The sequence below is a fragment of the Eriocheir sinensis genome, chromosome 4, assembly GCF_024679095.1.
Source record: "Eriocheir sinensis breed Jianghai 21 chromosome 4, ASM2467909v1, whole genome shotgun sequence".
Taxonomy (NCBI): domain Eukaryota; kingdom Metazoa; phylum Arthropoda; class Malacostraca; order Decapoda; family Varunidae; genus Eriocheir; species Eriocheir sinensis.
Window position 1 is genome coordinate 23650769 of NC_066512.1, and position 19314 is coordinate 23670082.

Below are 19314 nucleotides of genomic sequence, written 5' to 3' on the forward strand. Positions count from 1 at the left end.
AAGGGGAGGAGTAGGAAGGGAAGGGGAGTTGAAAGATGGGGAGGAGGTTATGGGATGAGGGACGAAAGAATGTAGACTGGGGAAGGAAGGGGAGGGGGAGGAGAAAGGGGAGGAGGAGCAAGAGGGGGATAGGGGAGGGGAGGGGGTAAAGAGAGCCACCTGCGAGACACACCTGCATGGCTTGAGGGGGTGATGGGGGGGGGAGGGGGAGGAAGGAAGGGGAAGAGGGGGAAGGGAGGGCATGATCTGTCACATTAATGAGAATGCACACATTAATACCCAGCGCATTTTTTATTTTTTTTATTAAGTTTGTCATTATCATCATCATCATCATCATCATCATCATCATCACCACTTGTATGTATCACTGCTTGTATGTGTCTCGTATCTTCAACCTCCGTCACCATCATTATCATCAACATGGCTCTCACTATCACCGTTTACAAGGTCTTTGCTATCACCTAATCATCATCAGTTATCATCACCATCATCAAACACTATAACCACCACCACCACCAAGACCTGTCATTACACCACAAATTATAACAACCATAGCCATAAACACTATATATATGTTTTACCTTTGCACCCATCATCACCATCACCACCATCACCAAGACATACTATCATTACACCACAATAATTATCACTATAGCCAGCATCACTATATTTCTTTTACCTTAACGTCTATCGTCACCATCACCAACTCCATTACAAAGAGCACCATTACCCTTCCACTAATCATCGCTAACACATAAGAACCTAAGAATTCAATATAGGGAGACTGCAAGTTGTTTTCCCTTGTTTTCCTTCATTTGTATCGTTGTTTTCCTTGTTTCCTTTGATTTGTATAGTTGTTTTTCCTTGTTTCCTTTGATTTGTATTGTTTTTCTTTGTTTTCTTTGATTAGTATTGTTGTTTTCCTTGTTTCCTTTGATTAGTATTGTTGTTTTCCCTTGTTTCCCTTGATTAGTATTGTTGTTTTTCCTTGTTTCCCTTGATTAGTATTGTTGTTTTCCCTTGTTTCCCTTGATTAGTATTGTTGTTTTCCTTGTTTCCTTTGATTAGTATTGTTGTTTTCCTTGTTTCCCTTGATTAGTATTGTTGTTTTCCTTGTTTCCCTTGATTTGTATTGTTGTTTTTCCTTGTTTTCTTTGATTAGTATTGTTGTTTTCCTTGTTTACCTTGATTTGTATTGTTGTTTTTCCTTGTTTCCTTTGATATGTATTGTTGTTTTCCTTGTTTCCTTTGCTTAGTATTGTTGTTTTTCCTTGTTTTCTTTGATTAGTATTGTTGTTTTCCTTGTTTCCCTTGATTTGTATAGTTGTTTTTCCTTGTTTTCTTTGATCTGTATTGTTGTTTTTCCTTGTTTCTGTCTCTTTCATCTCCTTTCCTTTTTCTATCCTTCCTTTCTTCCTCCTCTTCCCTTCTCATCTCCCTCTTATTTCTCTCTTCCCACTTCTTCATTCTTCCTTCACATCTCCTCCTCCTCCTCTTCCTTCTCCCTTGCTTCTAAATTACTCCCCAAAATTACTATTCACTCATATAACCTTCACCATCCATCTCATCTGCTCATCACCACTCACCACCACCATAAATAAATACTAAGGATGTTCACCACCAGTATATAGCGTCTCTTGCATCACCACCACCATCATTATTATTGCTCTCAGTCATCACAAGATTAATAACACCATCGTCACAGGACATGGATTTCGTTATTGGTGCTTTGATAATGATAACGATGATGATGATGATGATGATGATGTAACGTGTGAGTCTCTTGCATAATAGTGAGATGAAAATGAAGCAACACTTATATATACAAAAGAAAAAAAAAACACTCATTATTATCGTCATCATCATCATTACTGTTATTGTTTTTGTTGTTGTTGTTAATCTCAGTTTGCACAGAAAAAAAAAAAAAACTTGATAATGGAAAATACAATCACGATACAATTATGAAAATGATATATAATGGAAGATAAACAAACAAACAAATGAATAATGCTCCTCTCTCTCTCTCTCTCTCTCTCTCTCTCTCTCTCTCTCTCTCTCTCTCTCTCAATGAAGGTCGTCGTGGGGCGCCCCAGCGAGATGACTTCCTGCGGTAACACTGGGGGAGAGGAGGAGGAGGAGGAGGAGGAGGAAAGTGATGTGTGAGGTAGGTGGGCTGAGTGAGAGAAAGTGAATGAGGTAAAAGGAAGAGAGAAAGAATAGGGAGATGAGGAGAGAAAGGAAGGAAGAAAGGAAGAAAGGAAAAAGAAAAGAAGATGGGAGAGATAGAAGCAAGGGAGGAGGAGGAGGAGAAAGAGATATGAAGGAAGAAAGCAGAAGTGGGAAGAGAGAAAGAATAGGGAGATGAGAAGGGAAAAGGAAGAAGGAAAAAAGACAGGAAGGAAGGAGGGAGGAATGAAAGGAAAGAATACAGAATCGTGGTGATGAAGAAAATGAATAAGTGAAGAATCAGAAGGAAGGAAGGAACATGAAAACAATGAAAATATATGAAGAAGTAAAGTGAAGGAAGGAAGGAAGCTGAGATATAATGTGAGAGAGGAGATAGAAAGGAAAACAAGAAGGAAGGAAGGAAGGAAAATGGAAGCAAGGAAAAATAAACCAACTATACACAAAATGAATGCAGAATGAAAAGGCGTGAGGAAGAAACATGAATGAAAGAAAAGAATGAAGAAAGGATAAAAACAAAACAGAGAGAAAGCAGAATGAAAATATATGAAGAAGTAAAGTGAAGGAAGGAAGGAAGGAAGCAGAGATAATGTGAGAAAGGAGAAAAAAAGGAGAACAAGAAGAGATAACCAGGACAGAGAAGGAAAGCAAAAACAAGGAAAATTAGAAGAATGAAAAAAAGAACAAAACAGGTGAAGAAGAAGAGTTGAAGAATGAAGGAAGGAAGGAAGAGAGAACGAAAGAAAGGAAAAGGAAAAACGAAGATAAATGAAAAAGAAAATGGATAGAAGAGTCGAGGAATGAGTAAATGAAGGAAGAGAGAAAGAAGGAAGGAAAGGAGAGGAGGAGCAAAGAGGAAAGAAAGGAAATAATGGAGAGGAAAACAGTGAGAGAGGAAGAGTGGATGGAATGCAGGAAGTAAACAAAGAAGGAAGTGATGAAAGAGGAATGAGACGAGAGAGAGAGAGAGAGAGAGAGAGAGAGAGAGAGAGAGAGAGAGAGAGAGAGAGAGAGCAGGTTATGAAAACGTGAAAAAAAGAACAAAATAAAGAAGAAAAAGAGAAAATAAAATTACTTCCGAAGAGAGAGAGAGAGAGAGAGAGAGAGAGAGAGAGAGAGAGAGAGAGAGAGAGAGAGAGAGAGAGAGAGAGAGAGAGAGAGAGAGAGAGAGCAGGTTATGAAAAAGTGAAAAAAAGAACAAAATAAAGAAAAGAGAAAATAAAATTAATTCCGAAGAGAGAGAGAGAGAGAGAGAGAGAGAGAGAGAGAGAGAGAGAGGAAGTGCGTGGGTAAGAGAAGACGTGAGGGAGAGAAAAGGAGAGTGGGAGTGAGAGAATGAGGGAGGGAGAGAGGGAGTGGAGGCGGAGGGGTGGAGGAGGTAATCCCCTTTCCTCCCTCCCCCTCCCCCCCTTCCAAAATCACCCTCCATAACGTGAGTGGCTGTGTTTTAGAACCCCCTCCCCCTTCCCCCCCCCCTATTCTCTCTTCCTCCTCCCCTCCCCTCCCTTCTTATACCTTCTCTCTCTCTCTCTCTCTCTCCTCTCTCTCCTCCTCCTCTTCCCCTCTCCCTTCCTCCCTTCCTCCTCTCTCTCTCTCTCTCTCTCTCTCTCTCTCTGACTAGCGATTTCTCTCCTTTTCTCTCTCACTCCCTTCTTAGCCTGTTTTTCTTCACTTCTCTTCCTCCCCCTCCTCCTCCTCCTCCTCTTCCCAATTGTTTTCTTTCTTCACTTCTCTTCCTCCTCCTCCTCCTCCTCTTCCCAATCCTGCATTCTTCCTTCACTTCTTTGTTGCTCCTCTGTTCTGCATCCTTCCTTCACTACTCTCCTCCTCTTCCTCTTCCTCTACCTTTTCATGCTACAAACTTTTCCTCCTCCTCCTCCTCCTCCTCCTTTTCCTCTACTTTTTCATGCTACAAACTTTTCCTCCTCCTCCTTTTCCTCTACTTTTTCATGCTACAAACTTTTCCTCCTCCTCCTTTTCCTCTACTTTTTCATGCTACAAACTTTTCCTCCCCCTCCTCCTCCTCCTCCTCCTCCTCATTTCCTGCCTCCTGTCTCCTCCCTCTCTCCACATTCCTGCACAATTTAAGTAACCTTCAGGCGGATGTAGTTTAGTAGTGAGAAAACGATAACCTACTTTAAAAATTGCACTGACCGATATTTCGTTGCAAGACTGAAGTAAATGATCCCGTGGGTTAGGGACAGAGCGAGGGTGCGAGGTGTGTTTGTTAGTTTGTTTGTTCTGCGGGAAATGCCTCACTGACAGACTATATGAGCATTGAAAGCGAGTTCGATATATGTTTTTAGGGATTTTCTGTTGCCTGATCTTCAATGCTTTCATGTTTCCCCTCCTTTTCGGTGTTTTTTTTAAGGAATTTTCTGTTGCCTGATCTTCAATGCTTTCATGTTTCCCCTCCTTTTCGATGTGTTTTTTTAGGGGTTTTCTGTTGCCTGATCTTCAATGCTTTCATGTTTCCCCTCCTTTTCGATGTGTTTTTTAGGGATTTTCTGTTGCCTGATCTTCAATGCTTTCATGTTTCCCCTCCTTTTCGATGTGTTTTTTAGGGATTTTCTGTTGCCTGATCTTCAATGCTTTCATGTTTCCCCTCCTTTTCGATGTGTTTTTAAGGGATTTTTTTTTCTGTGCAATGTCTCTTCTATGTTTTAAGGGATTTTCTGTTGCCTGATCTTCAATGCTTTCATGTTTCCCCTCCTTTTCGATGTGTTTTTAGGGATTTTCTGTTGCCTGATCTTCAATGCTTTCATGTTTCCCCTCCTTTTCTCCTTCCTCTCCCATTCTTAGCTCATTGTCACTCTTCTTCCCTTCCCTCCACCTCCCCTTTCATTTCCTCTTTAATCCTCCTTGCTTCCTCTTACTCATTATAATTTTCTCCTCTTCTCCCTTTCCTCCTCTTCCTCTTTTAATTGTCTTTCCCTTCCTCATACTTTCCTCCTTCCTCTCCTTTGACTTTTTCGCCTCCTTCCTCATCCTGCAGCAAACTTCCTCTTCCTCCTCTTCTTGTCCTCTTCCTGTACTCTCTCTCTCTCTCTCTCTCTCTCTCTCGCAGCCTATTTCCTCTTCCTTATTTCCTTCCTCCACCTTCCTTCTCCTCTTCCTTCCTCTTCCTACAGTCTATTCCCTCCCCTTCCCCCATTCCTTATTCCTCTTCCTCTAAGTTACCTCCTCCCCTTCCTTGTTCCCCTCTCTACAGTCTACACCCCTTCCCTTCTTTCTCCCCTTCACACACTTTCTTTCGCCCCTTCCTTATTTCCCTTTGTCCCCTTCTTCCTCCCTTTCCTTTACTTTCCCTACCCCCTTCCTTCTACCTCTTCCTAGAACCTATGCCTCCTTCCCTTCTTCTTCCCCTTCCTTCTCCCTCTTCCAACAACCTATACCTCTTTCCCTTCATCCTCCCTTTCCTTAACTTTCCCTCCCCCCTTCCTTCTCCCTATTCCTACAACCTAAACCTCCATCCCTTCTTCTTCCCCTTCCAACACATACATTATCTCACCCCTTCCTTATTCCTCTTCCTAACCGTCCCTCCTTCCTATAGCTTCCCCATTACTTACCCTGCAACCTACCTACCCACCCCACCTACCTACCTACTTACCTCCTCCCCATACCTGCAGCAGTCAGCCTTGTCCATATTCCTCCTCCTCCTCCTCCTCCTCCCTCTCCTTAAACCTTCACGCTGGTAGGTAGGAGCAATGTTGACACCAGTGATGCAGCACCGGCACCCCCCCCCCTCTCTCTCTCTCTCTCTCTCTCTCTCTCTCTCTCTCCTTAATTAGGATTACATACAGACCACGAATGTACCTTAACTGCGCATGCATGTAACTCTCTCTCTCTCTCTCTCTCTCTCTCTCTCTCTCCTTAATTAGGATTACATACAGACCACGAATGTACCTTAACTGCGCATGCATGTAACTCTCTCTCTCTCTCTCTCTCTCTCTCTCTCTCTCTCTCTCTCTCTCTCTCTCTCTCTCTCTCTCTCTCTCTCTCTCTCTCCCGGTAATGGCTTCCCTCCTGGTTAAGCCTCAGTCAGCAGTGGCGCCCCGCAGGGATCATTGCTTGCTCCCACACTGTTTATGGGTCACGTGCGCGGCGCCTCCTGCAAGCTGGTGCCACGAACTCATGACTTTCTGGCCGAGGGAGGATCTCTGGTCGGTATTCTTAGGTCCATATTCTTAAACGTATCGAGCTCCTATTACGACGATTCTCCAAGGCCACAGGAAAGATTAGCCGGATTTTCTTGGGTGTTGTTTTCCAGTTCAAGGTGCAGAGGTCGTGTAAAACTACCATTATAAAGCATCACGAAATAATCCATGAAAACCCCAGCTACTTCCACGAAAGGCTTTGTAAACAGGCGTACTGAGGTGAGGATACATTTAAAAATACGGGCTTTAGGTGCTACCAACTCTCACATCAATGATTTATACAGGCAAATAAAGAGGTAAAATGCGTTCTCATGAGTGTTTTCCTAGAGTTCATGGTATCAGAAGCCTTGTCAAACTTACACCAGGTTAAAAAACGGTACTCTTAGATAGGCGTAATGGTAGCAGCAGCAGCAGCAGTAGTAGTAGTAGTAGTAGTAGTAGTAGTAGTAGTAGTAGTAGTAGTAGTAGCAGCGATAAGTGGCAAGCCATGAACGGAAGAGACAGAGGGGAAAAAAGAGGAAGGTAGAAATGATGAGAGGGAAGGAGAAAGAGTGGAAATAGGGGGTAAGGAGGGAGAAACGATGCGAGGGAAGGAGGGAGGGGAAAGAGTGGAAGAAGGGGGAAGAGAGGAAGGGAGAAAAATAAGAGAGGGGATAGTGAGGGGGGGAGAAATATAGGAAATGACGGGGAAGTGGAGAGTAGGGTAGGGAGGGAGGGAGAAATAGAAGAGGAAAATGGAAAGAGGGGGGATAGGGAGGGAGGGAGAAATAGAAGGGGAAAATGGAAAGAGGGGGGGATAGGGAGAAAAGGATAACTGTACAGGAAACAGGGAGGGAGAGGTATGGAGATAGTGGATTAGGGGTCTTTGTAGTAAAATTGGATCGTTGTGGTGGTTGTGTGTATATCTATATCGTAAAAACATGACGCTAAAATAAACACACAACTAACCAAGGAAATGGGAGGAGGGGGGGGGGGGGAGAAGAAGAAGAAGAGGAAGAAGAAGAAGAAGAAGAGAAAGAGGAAAAACATGACACTAAAATAAACACACAACTAACCAAGGAAATGGGAGGAGGAGGGGGGGGGGGGAGGGAAGAAGAAGAAGAAGAAGAAGAAGAAGAAGAAGAAGAAGGAGAAGAAGAAGAGAAAGAGGAAGAAGAAAACAAAGAGTATACTTATATCCTGAACACAAAACGAAAGAAGAAGAAGAAGAAGAAGAAGAAACGGAAGAAGAAAAAGGAGAAGAGTATATCAAGTATATATCTTAAACACAAAAGTAAAATAAACAAATCTAACCGAGGAAAAGAGGGGAGAGTGAAGAAGTAGACGAAGAAGAAGAAGAGGGAGACGATGAAGAAGGAGTTAAAGAAGACGAAAAAAAGAAAGAAGGAGGAAGAAAACAGTAGAACCTAAGAAACAAACGTTAAACACAGCACCGAATGAAGAAGAACCTATTAAGTGAGCGGGTTTCTGAACAGTCCATGCGAGAAATGTTCTGTTAGCCTGCAACCAATAGCCATGACCTACACACAACGGGGGGAGCGGCAGAGGACGAGGAGGAGGCGTTGCACAAATTAAAACGCGCACGATATTATGGTATTACAAAACACTTTCCCTTCTCACATCAGTTATTTCTAAAGGTCAAAGAGGGGATATCAATGAGGTTCTAATGAGTGTTTTTTAGGCTCAGGGTACAGAAGAAGGGTCAAACTACCACCAGGGTCATAAAACTACTACTGGAAATGCCCACAATTCCTGCGAAAGCCTTGTCAAATAGGTGTTCTTGTGCGGCGAGACGAGATAGATAAACAAACAAAACACTAACAGATAAACAAACTAATAGAGATAGATAGATACATAGAGGAAGGGGGATGATAAAGGAATAAGAAGACAGGGAGAGAGTACGAAGGAGAGGAAGAAGAAGTGTATGGAGGGAGATATGGCGACAAAAGGAAGAGGAGGAGAGGAAGTGTAACAATGAGGGAGGAGAATACAATGGCAGGGAGAGTAGGAGATAATATGGCACGGAGAGGAAGTGAGGGGGAGGGAAATAAAACAATAAAGGAGGGAGATATATGATAGTGGAAGAGAAGGGGAGATAGGTGAGGGAGAGGAAGGGAAATACAGCAGAAGGAAGGGCAGGGAGATTAGGGAGGAAGTGAATGAAAGGGAGTGAAAAAGGAACAATGAAGGGAGAGGGAGAGAGGAAGAGAAATGAAGTAACAATAGGAGGGAGGGAGGGAGATAAGATAGTGAAAGGAAGATATAGGGAGAGAGGGAGAGAGAACAAGGAAAGGGAGGGACTGGAAAAGAGGAAGTGGAAGGAGATAAAGAGTGGAAGAAAGGGAGAAATAGAAGGGGGGAGGGAGGGAAAAGGAGAATGAGAGAGAAAAATACAACCAATGGAAAATGGAAGGAGATGGAATGGAAGGAAGAGAGACGGAAAGGGAGGGACAAAGGAGGGAAAGGGAGGGTAGGAGGACGAAAAAGGAGAGAGAGAGAGAGAGAGAGAGAGAGAGAGAGAGAGAGAGAGAGAGAGAGAGAGAGAGAGAGAGAGAGACGAAGGGAGGAGGAAGAGGGAGTAGAAGGGAAACGAAGGGAAAAGGGAGAGAAAAAGGGATGAGGAGGGAGTGCAAGGTAGACGATTAAAGGAAGAGAAAGAACGATGAGGAGGAAGTGGAAGGTAGACGAAGGAAGGAGGAGGAGGAGGAGGAAGAGAGGGAAAAGAAAGAGGAACGAAACAAAAACATACCGAGTAATAATTTCTAAAGCCAAAAAAATAAAAAAATAAAAATAGAAAAATAAATAAATAAAATCCATGAGAAGTATTACAAAACGTGTCGACTGCATCATCGTCCCTGACCTTGCTTGCCGGAAATACGCGGGAGAGAGAGAGAGAGAGAGAGAGAGAGAGAGAGAGAGAGAGAGAGAGAGAGAGAGAGAGAGAGAGAGAGAAACTTAATAAGAGGTCCGCCATAACATCATCCTGTGTTATTTTTACTGCGGTGTGTTACGTAAAGGTTGTCTACGAAGCCTCCAGCGAGTAGCAGGCCTTTTTTTTTCTCTGCACTCTTGTTGTTGCCCTTGAGCCGTCATCTTAGGTGTAAAAAATAAATAAAAATAAAGAAAAAAGAAGAGGTAATGTTGAACGGTCGATGTATTCCTGAAATTATCGCGAGTCTTAAGCTTGCGATGTGGAAAAGTAATAAGTGAAGAAATAAGGAATGAAAGTAAGGAATTATAATGAATGTTAAGCTGTCGATAAGGTCATGTCGAGTCTTCAAACTCCGACGTAAAAATAAATAAAATAAATAAATAAAAATAAAATAAATAAAAAACAACAAAATAATGATGATAAAACGCTGAACTGTCATGTAGCTAAGTGATTGAATTCTCCAACCAAAAGAGAGTTGGGCAGAAAAAAAAAAAAAAAAAAAAAGGAAAACTCAACCCATCGTCCTTGACCTCTGCAACGCCTTCACAAACGACGGGGTAGATGCGTAAAAATAAAATGTTAACAGACTATGAACTAAATGTTGAATACCCGGCGGAATGGCAAACGTAGGAATATAAAACAGTATATAAGCACATCACCACCAATAACAACATTCAACACTAACATCAATAATACAACACTAACGACAACAATACAACACGACCATTAGTATTTCTGTTGCGGCGAGGGGTTGGCGTTTCAGACAAAGCACCTGTATACAACACGTAATGCATATCAAGAACGTGACCCGGATATATGAACGTTTGCTTTACTAACAGAGGGATTGAAGTAAAAGTAAAACGCAACAGATTCAAAAGTAATAAATGCTGAATTCCCCGAAAAAAGCAAAGTGTGGAATTGAAATTTAACACTCAATTCATATCAACAACTTGACCCAAATAAAAGTTTTTAATACCTTCACTAACTAAGGGATCGTTGCACAATGTAAAATATAAGACTATAAAATAATAAAATGCTGAATCCCTAGCAAAAAGCAAACTGGAACTGAAATGTAACACGGAATCCATATCAAGAACGTGACCCAAATGGAACGTTTTCCACACGTTGTTGTGTAAAAGTAAAATGGTAACAGGCTATGGAGTAATAAACGTTTAATTCCCAGCGAAAAGACAGTGAACTGGATGGAAAACGGAATTCATATAACACGAACATGACCCCGATAAATGGACGTATCCTACACTTTCACTAACTAAGGGATCGTTGCATAAGAGTAAAACTGTGATGGACTTCTAAGTAATAGAGGTTGAATCCTAACGAAGAGCAAACTGAGGAATTGAAATATAACGCGCAGGAATTCATATCAAGAACGCGGATCCAAATTGAATAAGGGCTTCAACACTTTCACTAACTAAGGGATCGTTGCATAAGAGTAAAACTGTGATGGACTTTAAAGTAATAGATGTTGAATCCTAACGAAAAGCAAACTGTGACATTGAAATATAAGATGCGGGAATTCATATCAAGAACGCGGATCCAAATTGAATAAGGGCTTCAACACTTTCACTAATTGAGGGATCGTTGCATAAGAGTAAAACTGTGATGGACTTCTAAGTAATAGAGGTTGAATCCTAACGAAGAGCAAACTGAGGAATTGAAATATAACATGCGGGAATTCATATCAAGAACGCGGATCCAAATTGAATAAGGGCTTCAACACTTCACTAATTGAGGGATTGATGCATAAAAAAAAAAAACGTAACAATCTATGGAGTAAATATTGAAACCCCGGACGCATGAAAGTCAGACGGTGGAACAAAAAAAGATAACGGAACTCATATTGCAAGAGCTTGACCCAAATAGATCGTTTCCAAAGCATTAACTAATTGATGGATTGTTGCGTGAAAAATAAAACGTAGCAGACTATGGAGTAAACGTTGAAATCCCCGAGAAAAGATAAAAGAATAGGAACATAGACGGAATTCACATCAACCACGCCCAAATTAACGAGTTCTTAATGCCTTCTCTAGCTGAGGGATTGAAGGATAAAAGTAAAATGTAGGAGAATGTGAAATAAATGTTGAATTCTCCTCGAAAAGACAAAGGGAAAGCAGAAGTCTTATCAGGAACGTGACCCAAATAGAATACCGTTTCCCACACCTTCACTAATTGAGGGATTGTTGCGTGAAGGTAAAATGGTAACAGGCTATGGTGTAAACGTTGAAATCCCGAAGTTAAAAGTTAGAATAGAAACATAACATATAATTCATATCAACCCGGCCCAAATAAACGAATTTTTAATGCCTTCTCTAGCTGAGGGATTGAAGGATAAAAGTAAAATGTAAGAGGATATGAGGTAAATGTTGAAGTCTCCTCGAAAAGACAAACAGTAAAATAGAAATGGAAAACGGAAAAAAGTCATATCAGGAACGTGACGCAAATAGAATAACGCTTTCTACAGCTTTGCTAATTGAGGGATTGTTGCTTAAAGGTAAAATGGTAACAGGCTTTGCAGTAAATGTTGAAATCCCGGAGAAAAGACAGACGGTGGAATAGAAAAAGGGATAACTGAATTCATGTCAAGAACGTGACCCAAATTGAATAACGCTTTCCACACCTTTATTAATTGAGGGATTGGTGCAAAAGAAATACAACCTAACAGACTATGGAGTAAATGTTGAAATCCCGGAGAAAAGATAAAAGTCAAAACAGAAACATAACACGGAATTCGTATCAGCGACTTGACCCAAATAAACGAGTGCTCAATACCTTCACTAAGGGATCGTTGCATAAGAGTAAAATGTGATGGTCTAAAAAGTAATAAATGGTGAATCCCTTACAAAAAGCAAACTGTGGAACTGAAACATAACATGGAATTCGTATCAGCGACTTGACCCAAATAAACGAGTGCTCAATACCTTCACTAACTAAGGGATCGTTGCATAAGAGTAAAATGTGATGGACTAAAAAGTAATAAATGGTGAATCCCTAACAAAAAGCAAACTGTGGAACTGAAATATAACACGGAATTCATGTCAAGAACGCGACCCAAATAGAATAACATTTTCCACACCTTCACTATAGTCCGTTTCATTCCGTCTGTCCACTCACAAACGTAGATGTGGCACCTGCGCATTGTCTGTTCGTGATTGCGTGAATATAAACGTTGAAGTAAAACAGAACACATAATTCACATTGTGACCCGGATATAGACAAACGTTTCCAACACTTCCCGGTGACTGAGGGATTGTCGTATATAACTAATATGCTAACAGACGGCAAAGCAAATGTTGAATTCCCGGCGAGAAGATATGAAAGTTAGAATAGAAATATGACAAGGAATATTATATCGAGAAAGAATGAATGACCTTGTGTGTGTGTGTGTGCATGTATGTGTGTGTGTGTGTGTGTGTGTGTGTGTGTGTGTGTGTGTGTGTGTGTGTTCGCCGCTTTCACTCACTTTCCGGCGCAAAATAAATACTAGAAGACAAGAAAGAAAGAAATCCACTAACAGTAATAACAATGAAATATAAAACACCAAATACACTTAAAAAAAAAGAATAGAAAAATACTGAATGAAAATAAGTTCGTGTGTCGCCGCTTTCCATTAATACCCCGCAATATAAATACCAAAAGAAAAATTAAAGAAAGAAATGTCACTCACAATAATCGCAATAAGACAGAAAATAGCAAATACACTTCAACAATAAAATAGAAAAATGACGAATGAAAATAAGCTTCTGTGTCGCCGCTTTCAATATCCAGCAAAATAAATACTAAAAGAAATGAAAGACAGAAAGAAAGAAAGAAAGAAATGCACTAACAATAATAATAATGAGACACAATAGGAAATACACTTCAAAAATAAAATTGAAAAATGACGAATGAAAATAAGCTTGTGGTTCGCCGCTTTCAATATCCAGCAAAATAAATACTAAAAGAAAAGAAAGAAAGAAAAAAAAAGCACTGTACGTCTAACAATAACAACAATAAAACATAAATAAATACCCAAAGCAAAATGAGCTCGTATGTCGACGCTTTCATGTAGTCTCCGGTGAAAAATAGTGAGAAAAAAATAAACAAAAGAAGTGTAGTGCGTTTCATCATCATCAACAACAATAATAATTACAATAATGATAAGGTTGGAAAAGATAGTCAAATAATATGAGGTCGTGTGTCAATCGAAATAAATAAAAGAAAGAAATGAGAGACAAACACAACAACAACAACAACAACAATAATAATAATAATAATAATAATAATAATAATAATAATAATAATAATAATAATAATAATAATAATAGTTATGATAATGTAGAAAATACCAAGAGCAATATTTAATGAGGTCGAGTGTCACCGTTACAATTCCAAACGAAGTAAATGAAGGAGATCAAAGGAAGAAATACACGAACAATAATAATAATAATAATAATAATAATAATAATAATAATAATAATAATAATAATAATAATAATAATAATACCAAATAAAACTCGTATGTGTCGCCTTCAGTCTCAAAAATATATAAAAAGAAAAAAAATGCACTGTCTAACAACAACAAAATCAATACTACTACTAATAATAATAAAGTAGAACAAAATACCAAACGAAAATGAGCTTGCGTGTGTCACCGTTTCAATCTCCACCAAAATATAAATAAACTACCAATAATACTTCTTCTGCACAAAAATATATACACCCTTTGCAACCCTTCGACCCAGATAAGTGTGTGTGGGAGGAGCCTCGAGCAAGACCCACGGCACCGCAGACTCCAGAAGGGCGCCGCGTGAATGAATGGAAGGAAGTGTTACGCGCCCCTCACAGTGGTTAACCCAAGAGCAACGTTGCCAGATTGTCGTACTCAGCCTCTTATATTGACAGATTTCCGACCCCAAAACTGTCTCCTGGGCCCGAATAACGAGATCCATTTATAGTTATCGTTAAAATGGTTTATTCCCGATGTTTCCTGGCAATAGTTATGCGTCAGAAACCGGTAAATACTATGCTCTGGGTACGATGATCTGGCAACGGTGCCCTAGAGGAGGAGTTAATTCAGTCACGAAGTGTATGAGATTCTGACGCATGGGACGGACCTTTGATGGGATAAATTGATGCATGAATAGGGTAAACTTAGAGAGAGGCCTTTCATAGGATATACTGACACACAAATGGGACTTCGAGGCCTTTGATGGGATGGACACGAAAATGGGACAGACTTCAGAGGCCTGTGATGGGATATACTGACACACGAATGGGACAGACTTTGATGAGATATATTGACACACGAATGGGACAGACTTTGATGGGATATATTGACACGAATGGGAGACTTTGATTCCTTTGATAAGATAAACTGACACACGAATGAAAAGCACTCCACACGTCATAAGTTGGTGTCGAAAATCTAGTGACAATACTTAAGTTCCATGAAGATATTTACACCATCCAAATTGATCACACGAAGGAATGGATATATAGGAATGCCAAACACTTCAATAACAGTTAAAAGTATGATGAATAGATAAGATAAAGCAATCAGTACAATGAAACAAGTAGCTAAGTAAGGGAATCCGATGTCAGACACTTCAACCAAGGCTTAAAAATCTAATGAACAAGTCGATACAAGTATATAAATAAATATGAATAATAAAATAATGCATGTGTCGTCTATATGAGCAATGAATAGTTAATATCGATGCAAAAATAAATAAATAAATAAACAAATAAAGAATGCACGAATACACAAGAAAAATATAGTCAATTATCGGTGGAATAAAAAATATAAAAAAGAGCTAAATCCTTACTTCCGCGTTACATGACTTGCTTTTTATTACTATTATTTGCTTCTCTTTACTCTATCTTTATTACTATTTTATTCCTTTACTTTTACTATTATTTTATCTTACTGCTTTACTTTTCTTACAGCACTCTGCCTTGACCCAGACACAAAGGCACGCGGCTGACCCTCGGCCCCTCAACCTCAACTGGCGGGATGCGCGGCGCCAGCACATCCCGGGTCACGGCATTACTCACGTGGGAGTCTAGACTTTGCCGCCGCAACACTACAGACGCGTGCACCCAACAGGACGTGCGGGCAAGACATCTATTATAAAGTTCTCCATTGGGAATAAACATATAAAAAACAAAGCTTCTACTACGGTAACCTAACAACGAATAGGCAGTGTACTTCTTCCTTTTTAAATAACAGAACCTTCCCACTACAATTCCGGACGCATATTTCTCAGTGTTCAGTCCCAGGCCCAGTTTAGGTTAGATTATAGTTAAGGTAAGGTTAAGTAAGGTTCACTGTGACCTCAACCAAGCTGGGATAGAACTTGTATTCCATTGCCCTCTTTCTTTTTAATAACAGAACCTTCCCACCTCAATTCCGGACGCATATTTCTCAGTGTTCAGTCCCAGGCCCAGTTTAGGTTACATTATAGTTAAGGTAAGGTTAGGTAAGGTTTACCATGACCTCAACAAAGCTGGGATAGAACTTGTATTCCATTGCCCTCTGTCTATCTGGTACTTTCCCTTCAAGAGAACGACTGACTTGCTTCTAATGCCACGACCTTCACAAACAAAGCAACTTCGAATAGATAGGGTAAGGGGTGCTTTTTCATCTCTTTCTTGCATATCACTTCCCATCTACGCTAGCAGTGAACTTAACTTTTTTTTTTCACTCGCTGCACAAGACTTTCTACTCTTGCTGACCAATATACTATCCAAATAAATTATGCAAGAGCTAACCAGCATCTTCAATCTTCCAAAACTTTCGCTGGTAGACTCATGAACAGTTTTCCTTCGTCTGTATTTCCCTCTGCTTACGACTTGGACTATTTCAAAAGGGGAGGATCAAGACACCCCTCCAAATGACTCTGGCTTCTATATTTCAAACACTGGCTTCAATTTAACACTGTGGGAGCAGCGCCATTGAGTTTTTTTTTTATTTGCCCTCAAGCTTCCTCTCTGTAACCAGCATCCGTTTTCTTCTTTCTAACGGACTAGCCTTCAGCAAACAACCCGGGATATAGAGGATAAGCTGTACTACCTTCCACTTCCTGCTTGTGTAACACTTGCCATTTATGTCAGCAATGTACTTAAATTAAATCTTTCCCCATAATACTTTCCATTACGACAGCTGTGTTCTTTCTAGCGGGATAACCTTGCCGTCCACCTCCTCCTAGTATAACGCCTGGCATTTACTTCAGCGATGCAGAAAATAACATAATCTCTCAACAGCACTTTCCCTTGGCGACAGCTCTGTTCTTCCTAACGGCAAAACCTCCACCTTTCTTCACCTCCTGTACGTCACTTTCCCTGAACTAAGATTTGTTGGTGTATTTCTTCCAAACAGATAAACCTTCACAGATAACATTGGGGTAGAATAATCTGTCTCACCTCCATCTGTTAAAAAAGTCGACACTATCCCTACGTAACTGTGAACCTTGAACCTTGCACGTACTTCAAAACATAATTAACGCTTCCTATAAATGTAAACGCTACTGCATTATTTCCTCTCTTCTCCCTTCCTGTGTGCCACGGTTCAGGAATATGCATCCGGGAGAGAGCAATCTATCATCTCTTTCGGCACAGCATTTTCACATAACACATCTTTCATTCATCTCTTTTGGTACAACATTTTCACATAACACATCTTTCCTTCATCTCTTTTGGTACATTTTCACATAACACATCTTTCCTTCATCTCTTTTGGTACATTTTCACATAACACATCTTTCCTTCATCTCTTTTGGTACATTTTCACATAACACATCTTTCCTTTATCTCTTTTGGTACATTTTCACATAACACATCTTTCATTCATCTATTTCGGTACATTTTCACATAACACATCTTTCATTCATCTATTTCGGTACATTTTCACATAACACATCTTTCCTTCATCTCTTTTGGTACATTTTCACATAACACATCTTTCCTTCATCTCTTTTGGTACATTTTCACATAACACATCTTTCATTCATCTATTTTGGTACATTTTCACATAACACATCTTTCCTTCATCTCTTTTGGTACATTTTCACATAACACATCTTTCCTTTATCTCTTTTGGTACATTTTCACATAACACATCTTTCATTCATCTCTTTTGGTACATTTTCACATAACACATCTTTCCTTCATCTCTTTTGGTACATTTTCACATAACACATCTTTCCTTTATCTCTTTTGGTACATTTTCACATAACACATCTTTCATTCATCTATTTCGGTACATTTTCACATAACACATCTTTCCTTCATCTCTTTTGGTACATTTTCACATAACACATCTTTCCTTCATCTCTTTTGGTACATTTTCACATAACACATCTTTCCTTTATCTCTTTTGGTACATTTTCACATAACACATCTTTCATTCATCTATTTCGGTACATTTTCACATAACACATCTTTCATTCATCTATTTCGGTACATTTTCACATAACACATCTTTCATTCATCTATTTCGGTACATTTTCACATAACACATCTTTCATTCATCTATTTCGGTACATTTTCACATAACACATCTTTCCTTTATCTCTTTTGGTACATTTTCACATAACACATCTTTCATTCATCTCTTTTGGTACATTTTCACATAACACATCTTTCATTCATCTCTTTTGATACATTTTCACATAACACATCTTTCCTTCATCTCTTTTGGTACATTTTCACATAACACATCTTTCCTTCATCTCTTTTGATACATTTTCACATAACACATATTTCATTCATCTCTTTTGGTACATTTTCACATATCACATCTTTCATTCATCTATTTTTGGTACATTTTCACATAACACATCTTTCATTCATCTCTTTTGGTACAACATTTTCACATAACACATCTTTCCTTCATCTCTTTTGGTACATTTTCACATAACACATCTTTCATTCATCTATTTCGGTACATTTTCACATAACACATCTTTCATTCATCTCTTTCGGCACAACATTTTCACAACACACATATTTCCGTTATCTCTTTTGGTACATTTTCACATACACTCACAACCCGGCCACACGGTCTCCTAATAACGACAACACTGCACATCATCCTAACAACACACTTCTCTCTGTACAGCACTATTGGGTGATACTGAAGTAAAATGACCAAAATTTCAAAATTCAAATAATGCTATGACTAGAGACCTACAAGCGTACTTTATATATTCCCAAGTATTCAGTGAGCTCTAAGTAGAAGAAACGAAAATATAAAAGATTCGTTAAGTATAAAGAACCACCATGACTACCACAGCACTTCAGCGATCCCCGAGTATTCACCGAGACTTAAGTAGAATAATAATAATAAAAAAAGATCCCAGTACTGATAAGGCTAGACAACTTAGATAGCACTTCAACTATATACTCCCGACTAACTAGAATAAACGAATATTTTAGTAGTCTCAAATAAGGTTCAAACTATGCAATAACACCGTATTCAAGTATTCCCGAGTAAGCCGAATAAACAAAACATTAGAAAATTCAAATAATGTCGAAACTGCAACCTCTCCTCCCGAAATTGACCCCTTTTTCGGCCACCTCTTTGGATTCTTTTTAGGAGCAGCGAGTAGCGGGCTTTTTTTTATTATTGTTTCCTTTTTTGTGTGTGTGCCCTTGAGCTGTCTCCTTCATTGTAGATATATATAAAAAAATAAAAAAATGTAGCCAGACCTTACAACCCAATGCTATGAGAGTCGCCTAAACATCTGTCCCCCATATAAAGAAGGGCTGCATCACCTCTCGACCTTATGTTAGCCCAGCGGGACCTCTGCAAACGACAATCTGGCACGTAAGGTCAAGCCAGCCTAGCGGTACTTTCCTCTCCTCCTTCCATATCAGATAAACTTGAACGCGGAAAAATGTGAGATTACGATTGTGTTGAGTGGCTCGAGTTGAGTGAAAAGAAGGAAAATAAAAGAAAAGAGAGTGAGCGATTGGAGATAGTAAAAAGAGAAAGAAGAGAAAACTAAAGAAAACAAAGGGTGAGCGATTGGAGATGAGTAAATA

The 19314-nt window shown here is 39.6% G+C and overlaps 1 protein-coding gene and 1 long non-coding RNA gene across 8 annotated transcripts in view; both read right to left on the reverse strand.

Moving 5' to 3' along the window:
• Nucleotides 1-19314, reverse strand: part of LOC127010341 (protein alan shepard-like) — a 105482-nt gene that overhangs the window by 69312 nt on the left and 16856 nt on the right. The window lies entirely within an intron of this gene.
• On the reverse strand, nt 1040-1654 carry LOC127010375 (uncharacterized). The gene is made up of 2 exons (XR_007763125.1): nt 1185-1654; nt 1040-1090 (listed from the first exon to the last, which is right to left on the reverse strand). It is a non-coding gene; the product is annotated as an uncharacterized LOC127010375 (long non-coding RNA).